Source organism: Vespa mandarinia, chromosome 4 (genome assembly GCF_050613455.1).
Source record: "Vespa mandarinia isolate Hongniang chromosome 4, ASM5061345v1, whole genome shotgun sequence".
Lineage (NCBI taxonomy): Eukaryota > Metazoa > Arthropoda > Insecta > Hymenoptera > Vespidae > Vespa > Vespa mandarinia.
Window position 1 is genome coordinate 4,523,291 of NC_140813.1, and position 26,710 is coordinate 4,550,000.

The 26,710-nt window shown below is 38.4% G+C and overlaps 1 long non-coding RNA gene across 3 annotated transcripts in view; it reads right to left on the reverse strand.

Moving 5' to 3' along the window:
• The window catches only part of LOC146873049 (uncharacterized), a 287,739-nt gene that overhangs the window by 6,239 nt on the left and 254,790 nt on the right, over positions 1-26,710 (reverse strand). The window contains exon 1 of one of the 3 annotated variants that reach the window (XR_014982111.1): positions 8,445-9,163. The exons of the other annotated variants lie outside the window; for them this stretch is intronic. This is a non-coding gene — a long non-coding RNA (uncharacterized LOC146873049). Of the gene's footprint in view, positions 1-8,444; positions 9,164-26,710 lie in introns of those variants that run through there. 3 annotated transcript variants of the gene reach the window in all.

Here is a 26,710-nt window from a genome sequence, read left to right on the forward strand (position 1 = left end):
GTACCTAATAGAGGTAATCGCCATTTATCACTTGGATTTATTAATAATAAATTTCTTTTTTTTCTTCTTTTTTTTTTCATTTTATTTTTATTACTATTACTATTATTATTGTTAAACATTAACAAACAAAACAAATAAAGAAATTGTAAAATTGAAATTATTTAAAAACAATATTTTGTTATTTGCGAGAGAATAAAAAGAGTGCTAAAATGTACGTAGATATAAGTATAGATATAAACTTATTATTATTTTTATTTGAAAAATAAAAGATAATACTTTGAAGTATTCGTTTCCTTTTAAGTTAAAACGAACGACTCGAACACTCGGCTTTACATCCTTCTCCTTACGAAGAGCTTCATTTGATAAATAAACAAACTGAAATATTTACGATTTCGAGATGCTACGCGAAGGGAACATTTTCGTGAATATCGATACTCGACGAAGAAAGAATATTTGCAGAAGGTATCCGAAAAGAGCGTCTATCGGGCGAAATAATGTAAACTGTATCCATAGAATGCCCGATGAACCTGTGCTTACCCATTGCCTTCCCCCATGGATACCCATGAGATATTTATCTCCGGGACATAAGAAGCACGCTTGCCTTTTAAACATATGGCGTTCGCCTTATATACGCTCTCTCGCAAATAAAACTTTCTTTCTTTTTTTTCTTTTTTTTTTCTTTTTTTTTTTTTTTTTTTTTTTCGTTTTTTGCCGCGACCATTCACTCACGGGGAGGGAATTCAAAGGAACGAATGCGCGGTCCATTGAATCCAGAACGAATCTATGAAATACCTTGCGTATTCGTTCACTTGCGTGTTGTTCGATGCTTTACGAAAAAAAAGAAGAAGAAGAAGAAGAAGAAGAAGAAGAAAAAAAGAAGAAAAAGAAAGAAACATACGGAAAAGGAAAGAAAGTATATAAATCACGACTCGAATAAAGAAACTTTGTAATTAATGAAGCAACCGTTTCGATTCGGCCATTAAAAGACCGCCGATATTACGATCGCCGAAAGTTCGAGTTATGTTTCTCCTCTTATTGAAAGATTTTAAGAGATTATCTTTCGAAGTGAAAAAAAAGAGAACAAAAAAAAGAAAAAAAACAAGGGTGGAAAAAAAGGAACAAAAGACAAAAGGAAAAGGAAAGAAAAACTGAGAGACAATATTCACCGCATTGGATTTTAATGGGGAATAAAGCCGACACTTGTGCGTAATTAAAAAGTACGCTAACTGTAAAAATCTCGGTGGTTCTCGGAGACAGGATTTAAAGAAGGAATATAAGAGGGTTAAAAGAAGAGAGCTTGAGGAGACGATGGGATACGGCAAGTTAGAAGAAACGAAGCGACGTGGAAGAACGTATACAAGTGAAGGCGAGAGAGAGAGAGAGAGAGAGAAAGAGAGAGAGAGAGAGAGAAAGAGAGAGAGAGAGAAAGGGAGAGACAGAGAGAAGTGGGTGATGAATAATGGATGGTACGACGTGGCTATCTCGTGCCTGGTATAGCCTGTAGGACTCGCCCGTAATGGTCCGTAAATTGCTGAACCGCAGGGACAATGAAATCGCCGTGCTTGCCTCTGTAAATGCTCCGTTATTACGCATTTCTCTATCCTTATGATTACGTCAAGGACCATCCGCAATCCTTGTAGAAGCGGCCTTGATTAGAAGCATTACTTTGACCTTTTCCTCTAAGTCCTCCAAGAATGAAATAAATACCATTGATCAAATCTATCATTATACAGTATTAATTATATATTTTTTAATATAATAATAATTATATTAAATTTTAATATAATAATAAAAATAATAATAATAATAATTATTATTATTATTATTATTATTATAAAAGAGAAGATTCGATCTGTTTCCCACGTATGCGATAAGGTGCTTTACGAGTACATCCTGACATCGAACACGAGATTCCACTTGAAATTTTTTCTTTTTTTTTTTTTTTCTCTACGATCGCCACACCAGTAGGCGATTATCATTTTTCTTAAATTCATTGCTAGTAGCATATTGATGCTGGTGGGATAGAATTACGGTGTAAAAGCGTTGGTCCGATGTATGGTAAGCGAACGATGAAGAAACTTTATTCGCGATAGCGATCGCTATGATATTTAATGGATGAAACATACACGACTTTAATTTTTATCGTACGTTTTAAGTTACTCCTAATTATTAAGTGTTTTTGTCGTATTATAATAATTAGATCGAGCCAAATCGAAGAATCGAATAGGGTAATTACGGACTATCGATAAAGATTGTCGAATTAGATCTAGAAAAATAACGGCCAGTTCATGGGCGGAAGTCAATGGTCTTCTCTTTGAAAAACCTTTTAACGATATAACATGCGCTCAAGCATAATTCATCCTGCTGTCTCGCACCCTGCTGAACGAGTACGCATCGTTTCTTACTGCTGTAAGCTATAACTAAAGGCGACTTTTAACTTACGGCCATCTTATCTCCAATCATTTATATGGGCAACCATGAAACTCCATGCCGTCAAGGATTTACCTGTTTTCTTCTTTTTCTTTTCTTTCTTCTCTTTTTGTTTTGTTTTGTTTGTGTGTGTGTGTGTGTGTTTTTTTTTTGAACGGAAGTGCGAAAGCATTTACGCGAGCGAAAATGTAAAATTTCAAATTATCGATGTTCTATGAGAGACTCGTCGATCATGTTCATGATTTTCTGATGAAATAAAAATACATGATAACGATAAAATAATATCTTAATTCGTGATGAAATTATTCGATTAGAAATTCATTGTAAACGTAATGAATGTTAATTAATACAATTTTAATATGTATAATTTTTACATAATATTTATTTTTAATATTTATATAAAACGTTCGGGGAATAAAAATTTCTCTTTTGCATGTATCACATTTGCAAGATAAAAGTTAATACATAAAACGACTTTGGTTTCGAATGAATATTTATGAATCGTTGTTATTGCATTTAGAAGTTTCTGAAATCTATAATATTAACACAGTTTGGTTAAAACATAGGAACTCCTTTCGATTAATTAAAATAACAGCGATGGTTCGCGGAGATGGATGAATTTCATGAATGGAAATTTTAATATTCAGTCACTTATGTTAGTTAGGAAGAATCAAGATGAGATTCTTCGACTATAACCATCGAGTTCGATAGTCGTTAAAACGAATTCAAGCAGGTGAGTTGCGCTACGCAAACAAATGAGAGTACCACGTTGTTTGAACAAAACCACGTCAGGTGGTATGCTCGTCTCAATTTCCCTAATCCTATGCAAAATAGGCTTAGAGTTTCTCTCTCTGTTCTGCGGTCACCGAAATTGTCGCAACAACCATTGTACCGTTCTGCGGGAGTTCGTTCGGTGTTGTCAAACGATCATTACTTTTCCGAGCCGTCGAAACTATCCCTTCGAAGTTACTTCATTCACAGATTTTCCTTTTCGTCATTTCCATCTTATTTTCTTTATTCTTCGTGTATAAAAAAAAAAAAAGAAAAATTAGAAAAAAGAAAAAATGCTTTATTCATCCAACATCAATATCTCATTAAAATTTATAATTATATAAATTATCCTTATATAGAACAATTAATTTAATTTTAAATTCTAAATGATAATTCTAAAAAGTTTTTATTATTGTTTTTAAATGATTTAAAATTTTACAATGATCAATAAAATTTTAATCGATCAAAATTAAAGTTATTTTTATTATGCACTTTGAAACATTGATTGCGTCATATATGATCACCGTTTAAATGATAATTAAATTTTTCGAATAATCCAGAATTGTCGACAATGATAGAAAAATTATAGTCACCTTACTTGAACGATGCAATTATTTCGCGATCGTTGATGTTCTACCTACATACTTAATGCGATGCTATGGCGTGTGCATTAATGACATCGTATACGATAACCCTAGGCGCTAACAAGTTCAGACCGATGTCAGGACGTTTTAGATTAGGGAGATAGGTATATACTTATACGTGCTCGAGGTGTTCCTCTATGAACCGCACTAAATGCATAAATATATTTCTCTCTGGAAGATGCACCTTCGTTATTGTCAACAATGTGATTTTAATATATGAATGACACAAAAGCCTATCCGTTCTATAATATCACACCATTCGCGAGATCTATATTTACCAGATTTTTTTACTCTCATGGAAATTTTATCGTTGAAAATCGAATGACAATCTTTAATAATTAATTGTATGGATTAAACGACGATTTTACTTTTTATGAGTCCAACATAATTATGACCAACATTAATGTCAACATGTTTTTTCTTTTCGTATCTAGATTTAATTAATTAGAAATAAATTTCTTTTCGAATAGATTTTTTCTTCCTATTTAACTAGATTTATGAAGTAATATAGTTATTGACGAGAAAAATAAATAATCGAAGTAGATATAAATCATTGGAAATTACTATGGGAAATAATTATAAATGACGTTAAGTATCGAGGGAATCTTATTCTAATTATGCCAGATATAATTAGACAAAGAGAAAATTACGCGGCATCATCGAAGCTTTCGTATTGTCTACTTATTGCGACGCCTACAATGACTGTTGCTTCTCCGATAAGATTACCTAAATCAATTGAAATGCAACGTGTCAAACGGGGCAATAACACTTTGCAGTTGTTGCATGCCAGACATGATAACGCTCTCTAGGCTGTATCAACGACGAGGAACGCATGAATGCGTGTCAACGATATTTGATTTACGAGGAGATGCATTGTTAACTTTTAACCCACAAACGTATTATGTGTTGTCTCGTTATGACGATTCAATTTTCTCTTATTCCTTAAGAACCTAATCCAAAAAAGAGTTAATTTCAGTAAATATGAAAATAATAATTCTTAATTTTTCAATGATAACTAAAATATAACCTATTTGATATTTCTTCTATGAAACCATTAGAGTTAACGCATGGATATCGCGATTATCAAGACGTATTATCATAAAGACAATAGAAAGGGTGGAGTTAGATAGAATCACGGAACAGAAGCAGATTACTGAGTTAGACAAAAGCTTATAGAACAAGGAGATCCCATAGGCTCAAAGGGTCGCACCAGTTATGGCCGTACCGACGAGACTGTTCTCTAATAATAACCATCTTATCGATTGATTTATATTTTCTTTACATAATAATAGAAATATATTTAGATAGCCATAGGTGAATACATAATATATCAGAATAAAATGGGAAGGAACCAAGGAGACATTGTTGAGCAATGAATGACCTGTAACTTGAATAGAGAAACTTTTGTGAACGCAGTAGATTGAATGAGTTAAGAAGAAGTCGACGTAAGTAAAAAGAACGAAAAAAAAAAGAAGAAAAAAGAAAACGAAGAGAAAAAAGGGGAAAAAGAGAAGAAGAAGAAGATGAAGAAGAGGAAGAAGAAGAAGAAGAAGAAGAAGAAGAAGAAGAAGAAGAAGAAGAAAAGATAAAGAGACAAAATCGGTCGGTCTCGCTCATCGTGAGGCACGGACATCCTAGATCTAATGCACAGCGTGCCTCCGTACCTATCTCGTGCCAGGTTTTGTAATATGAAATATAGTTACGGATAGACAATGCCGCTCAGATAGGATCGCGCAACAGAAGTCGTGCATTATTGAGTTAGACTAATGCTTCTAGATATCCCCCTTCGCGTGGGCCGAGACGACGAAGTAGCGCGGCCCGTGTGGTGTAAGAGTGGCAACGTGGGCCGGCGAGCTTTTCATCAAGTGGGTTCATCGGGGCCAAGAAGAGACTCGGGGAATGTGTGTGCCCGATCTAAAGAAACGCCGAGAGACTGACTCTGCGCGCTGGACCGAAGCGAGAGAAAGAGGAAAAGAAAGAAAGAAAGAAAGAAAGAGAGAGAGAGAGAAAGAGAGAGAGAGAGAGAGGCGACCGAGTAGTAGTACGCGAGAGAAGGCAATAACGTGCTTCTCCCCACCTCTTTTTCTTCTTCGCCATTCCGCCGCTCCTTCTCCACCTTCTTCCGTCCCTTTTTCTCCTTTTCGTCCCCTTAGGTCCCTCCTTCTTGGGACAAGTCCTTTTCTGTCTTCGACCATTTCCTTTTCTTCTGTGTGTGCTTTCATCGTTTATCGTTTCTTCTTCCCTCTATCCTTCTCGAATGGCCTCAAACGATACCTTTTCCCTATCCTTTCCTTTTTTACTCTCTCTTTCTCTCTCTCTCTCTCTCTCTCTCTCTTTTTCTCTTTCTTTCCCTTTCTTTTATTCTTTCTCTCTCTCTTTCTCTAATCGCTAGTTTCCCTCGTTCCAACGATTTTCCTTACGAACCACGAAATTTCTATTCCCTCCTTTTCTCCAGTTTTTCACTCTGCGAGTGTACTTTCCTTGAGGACGCATCATAGATTCTCTCTCTATCTCTCTCTTTCTCTTTTTCTTTCACTCTCTCTCTCTTTCTCTTTTTCTTTCACTCTCTCTCTCTCTCTCTCTCTCTCGTGTTTGAAATTCCTCTTTTTCTCTTTCCCCCTTTTTACTCTTTTTGTTCTGATCTCGAAGGCTGCCCTTGTCTCAACTCCCCCCCTTTAGTGTATTCATCTCACGATGTCTTTTCTCCAACCTGCTGCTCGGTTCGTGTATGGAAGAAGAAGACTCGCCGAAGGAACAGCAACAACAATGACGGCGCGTCGGCGGCCCTGAAATCTTCCCTTCTTTCTCTCTCTTTCTTTTTCTCTTTCTCTCTTTCTCTCTCTCTCTCTCTCTCTCTCTCTCTCTTTTTCTCTCAGTCCTTTCTTCTACCGCGTTTCTTCGCTGGCCGTGTGTCTCCACTGATTAATATCCAGATTCACCGCGGGAGATAGTTCTTGCTCGGATGAAGCAATTCCGGCCGGTTTTTCTGACGATATCTCGCGAGGCGGAGCCGACTCACCTCCTTGTGAACGTCGGATACCTCAAGATAGTCGACCACTCGTACCCATCACAGCTACCCACCGCCTTTCCTTCCATCCACTCCTACCACTTTTGCTTACCCTTGTCGAAAGCCAAACCATGTAGGTTCAGGCGGTACGATATCGGCCGATTACTCGGACCTTTCCAACGTGAAAACGAATTTTGCGTTTCGCCGTGGAACTCTCTTTTGTCGTTTTCGCGCGTTGTTCCTCTGATGAAAGAAAAAAAAAAAAAAAAAAAAAAAAAAAAAGAAAAAAAAAGAAGAAAGAAAAAAGAATAGAAAGAAAAGAAATGTAAAAAGAGAAAGAGAAAGAAGATATAGAAAGACTGGGACAAGGATAAGATTTATCTTGGACGGTCTCAAGAACGATATACGTATTCTACGTATCTGGAAGATTGTGAGAAAAAGCTGATATTCCGATATCGTTGGTAACTCTGCCGTTTTCAACCGATGAGTTTATCTCGGATCGGCGAAAGTTTATTGCGCTTAGTCGACGTTGCTACTACTTGCGTACAAATATGGTACGGGGTAGAAGGGTAAGGAGTATGAAGGAGAGAAAACGTTTATCTGATATATAACACGTCTATAAGTCGCTCGGAGATGGGAGACTTCGTGAAACTCGAGCCGAAGTACTCTCGGCTTTATAGGTTTGCTGCTCCGGTAAGGGGATATGTCTCTCGTAGTTAGGTAAATGCGATGCTATCGAAACTCGCGACGATAAAAATAAATGTACGAATCGACGAACGTATGTAAGTACCTAGCTATGTAGGTATTCCGTATTTTTGTAACAACGCAACTTACTCAACGTTAATTTATTTCTTTTATCCAAGAGAGAAAAGGCTTTCTTTCTTTCGAGGTGAATGACCGTTTTGAAATACGCATTTGAAAGATGTATAACAATGAGAAGCCAGTTAAAAATACAATCTAAAGAATCTACACGATTATTTTGTTGAATTCGTTCCACGAAATAGATTACTGTTTGACTCACATTTAGATAAACATAGCTTTTTGTTATGTACCTACCGATCACAACATTCAAAAGCTCGTCGTTATTAAGGTTACTCACTTACGTGAGACCAAAATGTACCTATTTATTTTAAATGCACTGCTATTTACATAAGTATAATGTTCCATTCAACTTTTACATTAGAACACTTTCGATAAGTTCATGATTTTGCAGTTATCCCCTTTTCGACGATAAAACCACTCAGGTAAACAACATAGTTAGCGGGCGCGCATGCGCACCAAAGTTGTTTATAAACATAATATAGAGATATCTATATTCGATCCTCTGATACGTTTTTAATCGATCAAATAATCGACGTCGAAGAGAATTGGAAAGGCACAAGGACATAAAGGATAATAAAATACGACGCGATAAGCAAACGATATTATTATTTCTATACGAAGTTTGTATTCGATAGAGGACGAAAAAGTCAAAAGAAAAGAAAGATGATACGTTGGAAAATTGGAGATATGAGAGAGAAAGAGAGAGAGACAGAGAGATAGAGAGAGAGAGAGAGAGAGAGAGAGAAAGAGAGAGAGAGAGAGAGAAATACCTGACCGATGGCGTCAGCGAAGGATAGTAGAGTCGGTTGCTAGGGTTGCAGCGCCTCGTGTACCGTGGTGCATCACGCGATCAAGATGGCCGCCGTCGTGGCGACCTGGGCGTGGTCGGCGCGCTTCGCGTGTCCTCGCATTTCTCCTGGTCCACGAAGTCGTTCTCGGAGGAAGCCGACGACGAGAGCGGAGTTCACTCGCGGGAAAGTTCACTGTCTCGTGCTTCGCACTTCCACATCGTGCTTCCGTGGCCCTCGTCAAGAGTTTCGGTGAGCGCGATGCGCACGCCGCGCTCGCGCGTCGGCCATCTTGGATTCTCCTTCCTTCCATCCCTGCTGCCGTTCCTTGGTCCATCGTGTCGACGTACCTCGTTTCTCCCTCCTTTTCTCTCTCTCTCTTTCTCTCTCTCTCTCTCTCTACCCCCACTCTTTTTCTCGAAAAGCCCCTTCGCTAAACCGTCGCCCATCTCCTACTGTCTATTTGTCTCTCTCTTTCTCTCTCTTTCTTTTCGTTCTCTCGTACCACACACAGATATACACATACACACATCACACAAAACACACATGCTCCCTGTTCTGTCTCTTTCTCTCTCTCTCTCTCTCTCTTTTTTTCTCGTTTCCACACGCGATGTATCGTACGTCTTCTCGCGTGACTCTCGAACTAGAAACCTTTCGTGCCGAACCGCTTTACCAAAGTTCAACGAGCTTTTCGGATGCGAGAGAAATTACGAAGTCGCTCGTTTTTATCATAGAATATCCAATCTAATTTTTCTTTCTTTCTTTCTTTCTTTCTCTCTCTCTCTCTCTCTCTCTCTCTCTCTCTCATTCTCACTCTCTCTCTCTTTTTTTTTTTTATCGAAATCATAGTCCGTCTCCATACAGCGAGTATGCAATAATTATTACTAGAAATTTTAAAAGTGATTAAAACTCATTGTAAAATGATGATACGTTTATTCCTTCCTTTAAAAACGATTATTAAATCAACGATAACATCGATTAAATTTTTTTTTAAATTAGTTAATCGAATTTACTCGTGCATAAACGAGCACTTTAGAGATTCGTAAAACGAATTCCAATAATTGTCCTCATCTCTGGTGAAATCAAAACACTCGATTCTATCCTTACGATGTCTTTCCTCGTCATCCCCCACTATGGTTCCCTTTCTTTCCCTTCTGTATTGTAGATCGAATCAGGGTGCGTATCGTGCGACAAAGTTCGAGCGAACGCGTTCTCAATGCACGATCGACGACGTGCACGTTTTCGCGCATCCTCGTCGCCGTAAAGCAACCTCGATGATTTAGAAATACGAATGCGTCGTAGGAGAGCAGAAAGAGAAGTTAAGTTTGGGAGAGTCAAAAGTGGGAAGAGGAGGATACTGACTGGGTGGTTTAAAAATATTCGGCGTAAACGCGAAGCTGTGTAAAGTTGCGTGTGGATGGTTTTGGACAAGGAGCGAGCTGGTCTTTCAACGAGTGAGAGAGAGAGAGAGAGAGAGAGAAAGAGAGAGAGAGAGAGAGAGAAAGTGAGAGAGGTGGAGAAAAAGAGAAAGAGACATATGCGTTGTGTGTATATGTGTGAGAGAGAAAAAGAGAGGGAGTGAGTACGAAGAATCACGTGGGGTGAGGACGAGGCAGCAGCGGCCATCTTGGATGTAGCCACGCTCTTCGTCCCTCTTTCTCTTTCTTTCTCTATCCATCTCTGTCTTTTTCGTTACTCGCATGCGCACAAACACGCAAACGCTTCGCCGCCGCGGCTTTTTCTCCTCTTTCTTCTTCCCTCTTTTACCCTTTGACACGTGCCGCTGCCAGAGTCACGCGGGAGCAAAACACTTATGGATTCGAAGGCCCGATGCGCGATCGAAGGTATCGTTTTCTTTTTTCTTTTCCCCCATCCTCCTTTCTTATACTTCATCTTGAAAGTAACTATCTCGTATAGAGTCGATTGCTCTTAAGTTAAAGTAACGTACTTTTCGAAAAGTTTCTCGCCTATGGGTATTTTGCCGTCGCAGAGACGCCTATGCGTAACCCATCGATCGTTCGTTCGCACCACTCTTTCATACTCCTTCCTCTTTAGGTTCACCCTGTGCTATTTCTAGCTCCTTTCTACCAAGTTGATGTTACTCTTATTTCAAAATCTGCGTATATCTAGCTTTCGTAACGCAAAGGGCGATTGTTTTTTATGATTCGATCAATATCAATGGAATTTCGTGGGGGAATGAAATTTTTCGTTTAGTTTCACGTTCATTGACAAACGAATTTATGTACCCAAATATCTAGGTATAATGTCTTTCGTAATCCTTATTTTTAAAAGAAGATGATTGTTTTTTGAAAAAGAAGAAAAACGTTGAATCGTCCATATTTTTTTCTTCTTTTTTCTTTTTTTTTTTTGTTTTTCTTCTTCTTCTAAACGCAGTATATGCGCGTACGCACGATAATGCGACATTTGTTATGCGAGAGAGACACTATTGAGCGGACATTAATTTATTCTGTCGCGAGTAGCGCGATTGTAAATTGAATACGTGACGTATCGTTTACGAGGGCGACTAATTCGAGGCACATTTCGAGTAATTAATAAACGATACTACGAAATTGTCGTCGAATATACGTTGGTTGTTTTATCGTTTCAAACTGACAAATCGGAATCATACGTTGATATGTTTTTTTATTTTTCAAAAAGTATGTCGTTTAATTCTTTTACCATTTGGAACGGACAATTTAAGGCATAATTTTTTAAAATCGAGGATTCAACTTAAAGGAAAAACCCCTTTAATCATTCTTAACGTATGCAAATAAATTTAATAACGACCAAAGAGAATCGAGAAGACGATTAATGGCATGTTTCTTAATGAATACGAGTAACTTTATGGTTGATACGATAAGCGATTGAAAATGCTCGTAGGTAGGGTAGGTAGGTACCTACATACATACATCACGATGTCGAATGATATTTCTTCTTGTGGTTTAATTTTATCGAGGTCTATCGAACGTCCAAGTTCTCATCCTTCGTTTTACAATCGAATTTCGTTGGGCGTAGTTTGTAAAAACCGGTTCTGGATCGTATCTTGACACATCGATGCGCAAGACGATAACGATCAAAATTTTGCGTTTTTGTACTTTGCCGACAGACCGAATTAAAATCGATAAGTATCGCGACTCGGCCCTTTGTTAAAAGACTAGTTACCTTACTACCATGCAGGGCCTCGATCAGAGTAAGAACGGTTTTTGCCTCGCAATTTTCGCGCTCTCGGCGTTAAAAGTGTTTAAGAAGAGCAACATTGTATGAAAATTGGAGCTTTTACTGGAACTTTTAAGAACGATCGAATTATAGTCATTATCCGTCTTAATTTTTCGGAAGTGAGGACTCGCTGAAGTCGACTCGTTCGAGAAACAACCGCGAATTTTGAAGGAGACTATCATTACTCGCTCCTTTTGACGCGAAACTAATTTTCCAATTTCGATCGCATGAGACGATCGTCTTTTCGATCACAAAACACGTGGAAAAAATTTCAAAAATCTCCCAGAGAGGCTTACATTTCTCATTCCTCTCTCCTTTCCATTCGATTACGTTTTATCGTTTCTTAGTCCGAACGATTTCAAGTTTTCTTAAGTAGAGTTTCATTTGATTCCATTTTATTAGAAATCAAGAAAGAAACTAGTTTGATATAGTTTCGATTGCGAATGAATATAAATAACTAAGCGATGGGAGTCCACTCACAGTAGGTTCGCGGACATGAAACGTAATCGGTACAAAGTGCCGCGCGATAAGCGATTATATTTAAGACGGCATAAAGGTATAATAATCCCGTTGTTAATGGAAGTTCTCGCGGTGACTGGGACTCGCGTCAAGGAACAAGCTGGAGCGCGCGCGGAGGACTCGGTTTTAGCGGGCGGAGTCCTCATGAATAATCCGTAACGCAGTAACGACGAGAACGACCAATCTGATTGCACTTTTATGCGCTGTTTGGCACACGAAACTCACGTCGCGCCTATAAAACGCATAAAACGTCAGGTATAAGTGGCCCGGCACTTTCTCGGCGCGAGTGCGCCAGCCGAACCTCTTAAGAGGGCTCGAGCTCGCGAGAAAGAGAGAAAGAGAAAGAGAGAGAAAGAGAGAGAAAGAGAGAGAGAGAGAGAGAGAGAGAGAATGAGCGCGCGCGCGCGCGCGCCAGTCAGCACAGCCAACTCGCTCGTCCGCCATCGCCACCGACACCGACACCGACCGCCTCGGCCGGATCCGGTAAAAGTTGCCTTTTGTTTGATAGCCGGCTAAATCGGCCCGGCAACCCCCTAATGCGTCATTACTGTCGAGCTTTACGGCCGACTCGTATCATTTCACTTAGGTATATTGATATGGCAACGAGTTCCTGACCTGCCCGAACGCCACGGCTTCTCCTGTATTTCTCCTATCTTCCTCTCCTTCTTATTTTCGCCTTTCCTTTTCTTTTTATCTTCATACATACTGTTCCCTGATCATTGCGCTCTACTCCTTAGCAGCTGAGAAAATCTCTCGCCGCCGTCACTCCTTCCCCTACTTCACCCCACCTCTTGCTCTCGCCCCCTCTAACAATCTCTTCTCACTACTTTTGGATATTTTGGTTTTATTTTGCACTTCGGAATGATAATCGATGATGCAGAATTATGTAAGTAAATATGTAAATAGATACTTACTTATGTGTTTTCGTCTTCTTTATAATATTTTCTTGCGTTATCGTCAAAACTATCGTTACGAGGCCGAGTTTATCGGGTAAGGTTTGAAAACTCTTGGAAATTTATCCGGTGCTTCCGAAAAACGAAACTCGAGACTAGAACGCACCATTAGCGTCATACTTTACCATAGAGAGAAAGAGAGAGAGAGAGAGGAAGAGGGAAAGGGAGGGTGTCGTATCGTTCAAGCCTATGTGAGATACGTCGACGTTTTCTTTTCTTCTCGTTTGTCGTTTTACATACTATCTATACGAATAGAGAGACTGTCGACTGACGAAGAATGCCAAGCGACGATCGAAGATTTTTCAAGCGTTGGACGTTACGCTTCACGGAAGTCGACGATCGACGCGAGCTGGCAATATCGACGATGATTAGGCCTTATCTTCGGGTCGGGTTTGTCCTCTGCTCGACGAGCCGTAGACAATCACCACGTTCCGCATCTCACTTAACTTTTAAATGTGTATTACCAAAGTTCAAATCGATCTTTCTCGAATATTCGCTCGCCATTACGAACGTTTCTCTCTTTCCTTCTTTTTTTTTATTTCTCTCTCTCTCTCTCTCTCTCTCTCTCTCTCTCTCTCTTCTTTCGAGATTCTTCAGTTCTATTTATAAGAGAACGACGAATTATGTTAAAACAATACGAAAAATAATTGCGTTGGTAGAGATACCTACGTTTTCTTTTCCTTTTGTTTTTCATTTTTTGTTTCTCTTTTTTTCTCTTTCTTTCTTTCTTTCTTTCTTTCTTTCTTTTTTTTTCTTTTTCTTCTTTTTTTTTTCAGTTTCGTTTCCAATTTGATTGGAAACTCTTTTACTCTTAACCGAGATTTATTTTTAGAAGAGATGCAAATAAACGAGTTGAAATAATTAATACGCACCATATTGAGCCGTGCAACGTAATATACAGGAGAGAGCTCGTTAATCCTCGCTCATTGGAAGGCAATGTAAGTCATTGGCGATAATAATATCCATCGAAATATGAGGGACGATATCGGAGAACTCGTAAATTCTACGATCCAAATCTACCGTTCGTGCTATGTCAAGCGTCTCGACACTTACGACGTTCCCTCCATTGCTTTGGAATATTTACGACGTCGAAAGGATAAAAATTCGTGACAATTTCAACGCGCGATGTAGCGACGCGATGGCTCGCGTCAGAATTTCGCAAAATCTTGGCGAGAAGAACGATGTCTCGACGAGTGTCGTAGGACGATTAGAAGCGTCTTGTCTCTTGAAACTCGGCTTGTTTTTTCGATCAGCAAAAATAGTATCTCGGTTCGGAGCCTCGGTAAAGCCAAGGATATTTTTTACTTTTCGAACGATGACGATGACGATGGCGATGGCAATGGCGATGGCATTAGGCGTTTGTTAAAAGGGAATATTTTTGTCGACTACGGTTAGAGGTCGTTGTCGCTATACACTTCGAGTTGCGTTCACGCGGCTACGAACGAGCGACGAGCGAAACTAACGGCCGGTCGTGTGCTTTAAGATTACTCCAGAGACTCGTACGTTTCTCTCGAGTCGACTATTTATTTATCTTACACCGGTAGACATGACAAAAGCGAGAAGGACTATAAATAGTCGAGTCGGTCGTACACGAAACGGAAGAAGAAATCTCCGATGGGATGCAAACTGACGCCATCTTGGAACGGCTATTCCTTCATTTTTCTTTGAATCTCGTATGACAATCTGTCGTCCTCATCGATTCTCAATCAATTGAATATCTATTCGTTAAATTATCCAGGATCACTTGCAATAATTTTATCGATGGCTCGTTAAATGACCACAGGTAGTACTTACTTATATCAAAGCCACGAACCAGTTCGAGTGATTATTTCAGCTCTCGAGTCGACTCAACTAATTTATCTAGTTAACTCGTTCCCGCTATGTAGTAAAGCCGATCGTAGACGAAATATATATGGATTCCCGAGTGCTCCAGTTATTGCGCTTTCGAGAGACCCAGTCAAAATAGTACTGGTGCACTTCACATCGAGCTCATACGTTATCGTTATTTATACCTCGATTACCTTGGTTCCTATGTGTTACCGTCATTGCTAGCACGAGCTCGGGAAATCGCGTAGATTATTACGAGCTTTTCATTTGTACAAATGGATCATTGGAATTTATAATCCATCCTTTTTGAATTCACATTATTTTCTTATTCGTTCACTACAAGAAATATTCTCTTTTGTTGCAACACTCTGAGCGATTATAATTAACGTTTGATTTCATTGTTCTCTATTTGATTTTTCAAACATTTCTAATTAATCAATAAGAAACATCGAAGAACCTGAACGACCGATGTTACGAACGCGTAGGTCAAAGACGAACTAACTCTTGCCTGGTTAAACGACTTGTCCTGGCAATTGATGTTGTCCTTGAGGGTGGGAAAAAAAATGCGTAACTTTAACAAGAGAGTCCGAAGAAAAAAAGCGGGGGTTCGGAAACATTCGTGAAGTTTTTACGAGGTCTCGAAGCTAAGAACCGACGGTTCGGCCCTTTACACCGTCCGCATCCGACGGCTCGAATTGTTTCCTTCCGATTCCGATCGGTGCTTTGCTTTCTTCCTATTCTCGTTTTTTTCCTTGGAAAAAAAAAAAAGAAAAAAATTTTTTTTTGCCTCTACGAATACCTCTACGTTCTCCAATACAGACTTGCTTTTAGGATAAAATTATTGAGATTTATTGCCTTTTCTTTTTTTTTTTTGTTTTCTTTCTTTTTTCTTTTGCTCATTCAAAAATTGTAAATATAATTTGCGACTCATGCGTACGAATAATAAAAATTTCAATGAGGTAAATATTTTCAATGAAACTTATTTAATATTTTAATTCACATTTAAAGGAATACATTTTCACACTACAATTTTTCCTATTCCTCTCGTAAAATTGAATTTCGACGTAATCTGAAATTTCTATGGCTTATCGATTTGTTTTTCCCAACGCGTATCTTTTTAGTTTTTCTTTTTTATCTTTTTTTCTTTTTTTTTTTTTTTAAATCGATTTATTTGATTTCGTTTTTAGATTAAAAAAAAAAAAGAAAAAAAAAAAGAAATAATGAACTAACAACATACTACTTAATACTACTTACGTTTTACTTTATTTAACGACTCAATAAAAAGCAAAAACATCTGCTATAAATTTTATTCGTGAGTTCGGAATTGAAAATTAATCGCTTTGGTAAGCCCCCAGAACGTATCCAAGTAGGATTTAAATACGTGTGATATGCAGAATGTTAACTCGTAATATTATCGTGGAGGAGAGAAAGTATATAAAATACGCATTTAGGATTTGGAAAATCCGAGAAGACGGACGATGGTCGAGGAACGTTGGCTTAACGTTCTCTTACAAGGGTCTGAACGACCTTGACGACAAAAAAGCGCGTAATTTCAGGTGAGTCGGTAGAACGAACGCGAAAACACGAATGCGAAGGGATCGCGAGGTCAAGCCGATCGTGACTCTTCAGATCTTGTTCATCCGGCTTCATATTCGTCGTCCTCATCGTCGACCTTTCGAGGGCTTTTTACTCCTCGATACCCATGGTGTGACCATGACTATGACCCTTTTACAGCTACACCCGCCATAAACACCCTCTTCGGTCACCCCGTTAAATGCTTTTTTAGCCAAAGAGCCTGTTTTTAACAACCCTTGAGAGACCTCGAAGTTCGGACTATCCAGCAGCCACCTTGCCGACCACCGTGCAGAGATAAAAGCCGCACTATTGCAGGAAGCGACGGACCGGCTATTCTTTTCTCGAGGTTTTTATGGCCAGCCTTGAAATTCTTCGCAATTTCGTAACTACGGGGCTTACGGTCGCTTTTTTAAAGGGTCGTATATTTTTTTCTGTTTTTTTTTTCCCTTCTTTTTTTTTGTATCGAATAAAAGAGGAAGAGAAAGAGAGAGAGAGAGAGAGAGAGAGAGAGAGAGTGTGTAAGAGAGAAAGAAAAAAAGAGGAAGGAAAAGGAGGAAGAAGCGGACCCTTCCGAGTCCTTGAAGGGATTCTATCTCTGTGTATATCTGAATTTCGCGTGACTGAAACTACGAGGTCGTATTGAAGTAGATAATTTTTTTCTTTTTTTTTTTTTTTTTTCCTTTTTTTTCCTTCTTTTTTACCTTGAACGGCCAGGTAAAAAGTGCAATATCAAGACTGAAAAAAAAAAACGAAGATCTTGAACGTTTTACACTTGTATGCAATTTCAGTCGAACTCTTCGAACGTTTCCGAACGGTCGTGTACTATTTCAGATTTTCCTTCATTCCCGTAAATTTGTCATTTGCGTGCGGAATTCTCTCGTATTAAAAATTCACAGGAAGTCTAAATCGATTATCCAAGAAAGGGGTATGTAAATCAGATTTTTTTTATCTCCATAATTAAGACGCGCGATCCCTTTAAAAAGTAGACGTGGTCTGTTAGTTAAAAAAAATAAAAGAGCAAAACAAAACAAAACAAAACAAAAAAAAAATAAAAAGAAAAAGAAGAGGGGAAAAAAATAAAGAAACATTTATTCAAATCTCCCAAAAGTTCAGAACGACTCGCATTTATAAAAGATTCATCTTATTAAGTAGCATCGGTATTTTTTTATGAATCACCACTCTCTGCCAGATATACCAAGAAATAAAAAAAAAAAAAAAGAAAAAAGAAAGAAAAAAAAAGAAAAAAAGAAGGAAAAATAAAAAGAAAAATAAAAGACACGAATCGAGAGAGTAGTCACTTCGCATACGGCTCGCTTCGTTTTTCCGACACGCGGGGCTCGTACGCATACCTGCTGCTTATATTCTGCGCCGTAATAAACTTTTATGAAGTCCTTACGGAGGATTAAGACGTCTCGCGAAAGACAGATAAACGAGGCGGATCATACGAGCGCGGAAACGTGACGGGAATCATCGTCGTGGGGCCTAACAGTCGTCGGTATTCGCGTAAAACTTTAAACACAGACCCCTCTCAAGATCGCGCTTATTGTTCTTACCTTTAACATGTTATACACATGATCCTCTTGCTCTTCCCTCGTTTTTCTTTTCCAACTCATCTACAACTTTACCACATTTTTTTTTCCCCTCTCAAACCTTTCCCACCAACTAGTTCACCGACTCGTAATTTTCCCCTCGACCATTCTTTATTTTGACGATCTTAGAAGAGACTTCTAACGTGTATCAAATCTTTCCTGGATATACATACATACGTGGAAATTTTGTAAGATAAGAGGGCATGCATTTACCATTTCCGCCGGCAAGGTAAAACCATAAATCCTCTCTTTCCTCCTTACGAATATCGCATGAATATACGTCGGTATGATATAAAGGGTAACGATACGTTATCATACCGGGAGTAAGAATTCTTGAACTTTGACCTACGATAGTGCGTCCGTATTAGAAAATGTCAATCATTATAATGGCTCACGTTCCATTCGTTTGTACTATGTCATAGATAAATTTATTTTTTCTCTTTTTCTCCCTTTTCTAACAAATCAATCATAATTTTTAATATTAATTATTACAATAAGGATTTGAAATATATATATCGAATGTAACGCGAAATGGATAATAGAGAATAGATAATAGAAATATATCTCGGTACGTATGAAGGAGGAAGATAAAAGTTTTGGGAGGGAAAGGCAATAATTTTTCCACGAGGCAGAATGTCCGTGTCCCTCTTATCGGCTTGCACCGTGCTAGCAAACATTTATTCGTGAAAATAGGTAACTTTGGTAGTATTCGAATGGGTAAATAGGTATATCGATGGATGCGGCGAAGGTAGGTATACAACTGTGGAAGAGAGACAGAAATAGATAGATGAATAGAGAGGGAGAAGGAAAGAGAGAGAGAGAGAGAGAGAGAGAGAGAGAGAGAAGAGAAGCCGCGGCCATTCGCATAGGACGCATAGGTATAGTATTCGTGCCGTGACCAGGGTGGAGCTTCGCTCGAACACAGAGAGGCGGCGCGGCGGTCCATAACGCTCGCGCGGCAGTAACTAATCGGATTCCGGTGGGCTATGCGTGCACCACCATCGCCCATACGGCGTAGAATATGGGGAATCTATGGGCTCATATCCACGACCCAAACTGTACACTAGCCAAATGGACGCGGCAATAACGGCCCGTTAACGCTAATTCGCGGAATTCTGATTGACGACGGCCGCAGGGAGCTGCCGTGTTAGCCCCCACGATCCTGTCTCTCTCTCTCTCTCTCTCTCTCTCTCTCTCTCTCTCTCTCTCTCTCTCTACCTTCCCTTTACTCACTTTCCTATCTCTCTCTCTCTCTCTCTCTCTCTCTCCATCTCTCTCTCTCTCTCTCTCTCTCTCTCTCTTTCTCTGCCTCGTGTTCGTCGTATTTATGCTACCTGCGAGTATGCAGTGGTGTCAGGAGACTCACTCTACTATCAGCAAGTGCGTTTTCTCCTTGAAAGTATCTTGCTTCGAGAGTTTAAACTAGCAGTCATTGAAAAGAGTTCAACAAAGTCCTATTCAAAAGTCATTTTGTATCACTTTTTAAACTTCCGACGTTTTCCGCAATATCGCAATGGGATTATCAAAACGTGAATAATATACCAGAGAACTTTACCAATAGTTTTTTATATATGTATCGTGAAAATAACGAGGGAATGAAACTTAGCAAGTCGATCATCGTCATAGAAAAAGAATTTCGATGGAGTCGATAGTTTCCATGTAATGTCTAAAACTGGTAAACCCCTGGATGCCTACACCGTTGGCTTCCTCTCTTCTCCTCTTTCTGATCCTTCTTTCTCTCACATACGCAAACACATACAAATACATACACACACACACACACACATACATATACATATGCGTTCATATACACGGAGAATCGTGGCCAAACTCCCTTTCCATCCACCAGAACTCCCCAACGTGCACGGGTTCAACCATCAGAACTCACCCTCCAACTCGGTCAACGTATTTCGTGTAAATACTGACGCGCGAACGAAACACATACACGTGCTTCCAAAGCTAGGGTCGGTACACACGGTAGTCTGGCATCATGAACGTTGCTCGTGTAATGGGGTGACGATCGGGGTAGTCGAATGACGACCAACCACCCTCTTCCCTTCTCTTCCTCTTCCTCTTCCTCTTCCTGATTTAGAGCCATCGTTCTCTCTCTCTCTCTCTCTCTTTCTCACTTTCTCTCTCTCTCTATCTATCTATCTATCTATTTATCTCTCGGTTTCGTTCCTCCTACTCATCCCTCTCGTTTCCTGCTCCATGATTCCTATGAGCCATTCGTCGGCCCTCGTACCTAGCCGATCGGAACGAGTCAAACCCTCATATTTCTCTCGTCACTTTTCGCGAGTACACGCGTTTTTCTTCCGATCAAATTGGCCCGACCTAGTCTGATTTTTTTCTTTTTTTTTTTTCCTTTTTTTTTTTTTATAAATTCTGCGTAACTAAGGGTGAGCTGTTTTATTTATTTTTTTTTTTTTTTTGAAGATCCTATGTTACGGTAGAAATGACTCGGACTCGTTTTCACGGAACTATAATTCATTTAATTTCACGGAACGTTAATTCGATTTAGAGGATTTGGATTATGATTGATGTTGGGGGGAAGGGGGGAAAGGGGAGTATCTACTATACCTCGGATTATGTTGATTTTGTTATATAGAGGAATTTTTGTTAAAATCGATTAAAATATCGATTTTACTCCCGTACACTTGAAAAGGAATATACATTTCTATAGGTTTTTGTTTAATAACAAAGTCTTATTGAACGTGTCCGATGAAATGGTTGTCTATTGACGATTCACGATAGTGGGGACAATTAATTTTTAATTAAAGGACCACTTTCTAATAGCATCGAAAGTATATCGATGGTCCCGTAAACGGCTTTCTTCGAAATCGCGGAATACACAGGCATGGATAGGTAGTATATATATATATATATATATATATATATATATATATATATATATATATATTTCTTTTTTTTCGTTCGATGAGATCACCGTTTTAATTGCATTCCTGAACGAAACCTATCGTAACGAACATTGCGTGCTCTCTCGGATCTTCCAATTAAAGCACCGCGTTTGCCGCATTTCACCGTTTATTTATAGACACACAGTTAGCACGCGCGCTTTAGCCGCTGGATGCTCACCCTCGTAAACGTGTCGGCGTTTTGGAAAATGCATGGAAGCTAGAATTCGCTAAGAGCGTAAAATTACGCTGAGGGCTCTTCTTGCAGCCTCCGACCACTTTGTACCGAGTCCATCTAAATTTAATGCACGGTAAATATTGGATGCGCTTTGCCTAGCCGACTCTTCCGCACTCTCCGCACATGTTCGAGTCCATTCTTACTTTCTTACTTTCTATCTCTCTCTCTCTCTTTCTCTCTTTCTCTCTCTCTCTCTCTCTCTCTCCCTGTCTGTCTGTCCGTCTGTCTGTCTATTTGATCGATAGCAATTTGTGTTTGTTTGAAAGAATTTTTCTTCTATCCTTTTCTTCGGTTTTTTTTCTTTTTCTTTACAACACATTTTCTTTTTTTTTTTTTTTTTTTTATTTTTATCTCGACACAAACAAAACTTGATAGATCGGATAATTTTATCTCAGAGATAATGCGATTCCGTCGTCGTCTATAGAACGTTTCCAACGAAATCGAAAAATTCTTCTCTCTGGCTTTCAGTGAAATCGGGAGGCGAGCTAAGTAAAGGTTTTAAAATAAAGGAAAAATGAGCGAAGACTCGTTGGACCAGTTCGCCATCTTGAGCTCGGCAGGAGCGCTGCCATAAAGCAGTTCCTAAACTTACGCCAGCACGAGCGTTTTATCTCTATTTAATCTGTACTTTTTTTTTTTCTTTCTTCCTTTGATTTTTTATTATATTTGCAGTAGTCCTTACTATGGGAGTTGATCATTAAAATCGGTCTGAAGTATATAGGGGAGTAAAACTAACGCTTGATATCAATTTTATTATTTTCCGAACATTCATATAATTTTATTATCTTAATATTCGTGATAACGTTCTTAGTTTTATTAGAAGTAGAAAAGATAGAATGAAAGAATGAAAGAGAGTAACAACAATTTATTGGAAAACGAAAGATCGGACGGTACGATCTTTCGACGAAGGTGAGAAAGAAAAAATTGGATTCGCCTTTTGTCTTAAGTTATTCCCTGATGCACCTCGACGGTTATTTTTATGGTGTGAACCGTGTCAAACGTGACGCCGTTCTCGACCATCTTTTCCCTTTGATTCGTGTGAAAAGTGCTATGCGAAGGACGCAAGCTGCCTGCAAATGTTGCAGTTATCGACCTACTTGGCTAAGACTAGTGTACCACGATCGTTTGACATTCTTAAATAGACATCGACCGAATGGGTGGCCGAGTGTAAATTCATATAAACACCGAAACGATTCTACACGTACTTCTATTCGTCTAGGCATACCAATGAAATTACCTAAGCCGATGTTTTCCTTTTTTTTTTCTTTCCTCTAATTTCTAACATCGAACATGTCGCCGTAAAAATTCTATTGGGTGGTCTTTTTGAAATTCTCTGTAATATTTCTCTGTATATATTTTTCTCTGTTCCTTTGAAAAAAAAAAAAAAAAAAAAAAAAAAAGAAAATATCAAATGTTGTATATTTGCACAACGAGATATATTAAATATTTATATTCCTATACTAATCTCTATTTTATTATAATAGAAGGATTACAAATTTTAAATATATTTTTTTCGATTCGCCTATATCAGATATTTTATATATAACGTTTCATTATAATCTGCATTTATGGATTGAATTAATATAAACGTAGTTTATACCATTCGACGAAGGATCGCCTATATAATTTCCCATATTCATTTTCGTATCTGATATGACAAAGTATAGTTTTATATTTCACGAAAATTGAAACGATTCGATTGCATTAAAAAGTTCTTTTAAAAGTCATTTAATTGAGATGACACAATCTAAGATTTCATCCGAGTCGTTATAATCATACCGGGAGGTAACTTAACCGCTACCGAATTGCATTAACTGCTAATTACGAAGTCGTTGAATGCGATATTATCTATATATGTACGTAGGGTTGCTTTTTAAGTATATATGCAAGGTATGGTTCACAGTAGCGAAAGGTAGGCACCGATTTAGATTGCTCATTAACATTTCGTTTCTGCGTACCTACCATCAAATTATGCATTTTATGAGAACCTACAAGCAACCCTCTTAATATAATCCTCGTACAAAAGTCACTCGACAAGCGCTTTGGTTGACTCTACGGTCCTTTGACCTATCAGATATACTATCTCCTCGATTCTTCTCGATGGACAAAGTTTTTCCTTACACACAGGTCTCTGTTCTACTTGTCTACATTTGATACCTCTCTCTCTCTCTCTCTCTCTCTCTTTCTGTAAAAGAATTTATCCGTGTGAAATTTATCAATAATACTCTTCCTTTTTATGATATTTTATTAGTACACTATCTCAGTTTTATCGTCATGAGAAAAAAGTGATTTCACATTTGTCTCGTTAAGCGACAAGTCGTTTAAAGTATTCCCTCGTTTTTAGCCAAGAACCGTGACCACAAAATCGTATCGCAAAAACCATATATTATATATATATATATATATATATATATATATATATATATGTATAAAATATATATTCTTTTTCCCTTCTTCCTTCTCTTTTTATTTATCTTAGTATGATACTAATAAGGAACATTGTGTGAGACATATAACGAGCAACATGATTCACATCATATTATGATTTAAGAAAGTGTTGATCGTATCTTTCATCTTTAAATCTTCATTTTATCGTTCGATGACTTTTATATATAAAAAGGGAGAAAGAGAGAGAGAGAGAGAGAGAGAGAGAGAGAGAGAGAGAAAAGAAAAAAACTTTCACGCTTTCTTTTCGAAACGACTATTTTATCGTTTCTTTTTCATTCACCTTTTCCTCGCTAACGTGACTATTATTATACCTTCTATTCTATTATACCTTTTAAGTATATTTTAAGGTAGATGCATGCAGTTCGATTCGAGACACCCTATGAACGTGCGCGTTCGTGGAAGCGCAACCGAGATTCCAAGGAAGATAAAAGGGAGAAAATCAGCGGTGTGTGCACGTGCAGGCAATCCAACTCTGTACATCGTACTTCTTGTTGCACGTTGGCCCGTGTTGCCCAAATGCATTAATCACATTGATAGCAACGCGAATACGAGTAGGCCATTCTTTCAAATGTCTTCGAACGTTCGCCAAAAGAAAACGATTGCTTGTTTGAAAGCTCTCAACTCTCTATTCCTATGATTGCAGGTATTATCGAGTTAAGATTTACCTAAGATTTTTGAGAATTAAATTTATTTCTTCAAAAGTAAATTTGCATAAATGCATAAGAAAAAAAATTTTTATCGTTCCGTTTAACGTTCTACCTAGATATTAATATCATATGAGAGAAACGTTAAATCGAAAGAAATCCATTTTCAAATATAAATTCATCTTACGTTTAATCTAAACTTAAGATACATGAGAGTAATGTTAGAGATCGATAGAAAAGTTTTTGAAAATTTGGTTAAGATTTTTACACGAAACTATACATCTTTAAGGGTTAGAAGAGAGGAATTACAATGGAAGTTCTTATCGGGGGCTATTTTTTTTTCACTATCCGTGGAATCTAATTGCATGTACACTACGCGAAACAATGTAGCGTCTTAGATTAGCATGACCCAAAGGTCTGATACAGTACCAGCAACAAACGCGCAACGGCTTTAGAATGAATAATTCAAATGCCGTGGCTATGCGCGGGTTGAGAGCTTTCTCTCTCTCTCTCTCTTTCTCTCTCACACATATATACTCTCTCTTTTTCTCTCCCTCTCTTTTTCTCTCTATGTGTCCCTGTATATGTCCCCTCCCTCCGTCGGCGCTCACGAAGCTCGGACATTCCTGCACGCATTTGCTCCACGAGATTATAAATCTCGTGACTCGTGGGGTTATGGTGGATGTTATGCGCCAATGAGCACGAAGGATGAGATACTAGCTCTTGCTTTATTATATTCCTTTGTCACTACTCGTTTACTCGGCGGCTCTCCATTTTGATTGCACCGAACTGTCGCGTATTCCTGCGAAATAAACGGCTCGTATAACGAGAAAGCGAATTAACGAGGACATCTAACTTTGCACTTATTTCTCGGTGCGCCATGCACGTTTACACTATTATACTTCTTCATTCTCTCTTATTTTTTTTCTTTTTCTTTTCTTTTTCTTCTTGTTTTTTTTTCTTTTTTTTCTTTTTTTTTTTCTTTTTTTTATTTTTTTTTCTATATCTTTCTACGCGCGAATAGATAAATTTGAAAATCTAAGCTTTTCCTTCTTGAAAATTCTCCCGAAAGAAAAAAAAAATATATATATATATATATTTCATTGATTTGTCTTTACGATGTAAGAAATCGCGAGAGAAAAACTAACGTGAGTACTATACAAACACGTATAACGAGGTAGTGAGTTAACCTGAGCTCTTTCAGGTTGCGATTATGGACGACGACCTTCGAAGCGCGAACGCCTCGAGCGAAACGATAAATCATCGATCCTCCATCATCAACCGATAACGATCATATTTCTCCCGTTACCAACCGATCCTCGTATTCATCTTCGTTTGCTTATAACAGAATCGAACACTTAACGAATGAACTCTCTGAATCAAGATAATATCAATGGCATTCGGTATATGATTCACATAAATTTACTCTCGTCGATTCGTAAATTACCTATCGCAGATTCGTCGAACGATTTCAATCGAATGAATCATTATTAATTCACCATTAAGAGACATTCTAACGATATAAATGGATTTGCATCGACGCGACATATCCTTTTAATACCCGTTGTATAAATCGCTAATAGATCTAGATATTAGAAATCTATCGTTCGTCAATGTTTTATGTCCTATTGTATATATCCTATTATAAATTAAATACTTAATTACTTGTAAAACTGATGGAAATATAAAAATTCGAAAGGTATAAATAAATAATAAAATAAAATAATGGACAACGTTCTTCGAGAGGAATTAATAAAAGTGAAAAGGGTAGGGTAGGGTAGGATAGGAGGAGCAAGAGAGAGAGAGAGAGAGAGAGAGAGAGAGAGAGAGAGAGTGTTTACAGTGGTTCGTTATACCAACACCATCGAGATGTAAGAAGGTGTATAGTGTATACGAGATGGTTGATACGCGAGTATAGTATAATATCTAACGTAAGAGGGGCGCAGTAGCGATCGTAACTTTCTCTCTTTTTCTCTCTTTCTCTCTCTCTCTCTCTTTCTATTTCTTTCTCTCTTTTTCTCTCTCTCTCTTTCTCTCTCTCTTTATCTCTTGGTAGACGATTTGGTGTATTCCCTTTGATGGAGTTGTGCGTGTGCGCGCGTGCACGTGCACTTGGTTGGTGCAATGCCGCCATTCTCGTTGTCCTCGTCGTTCTCGTGTCGTCTTCGTCGTTGTCGAGCTGGACCGAATGTAAGCCCGGATCATATTCTTAACGAGAGTGCTTTACGATCCGATGGCCCTTTATCTACGGCGGTGTTGTTGGCGTTATCCAAGACGCGAGAATCGCGTACGAGAGAGGAGAATTTGCTGGACTTCTTCGAGAG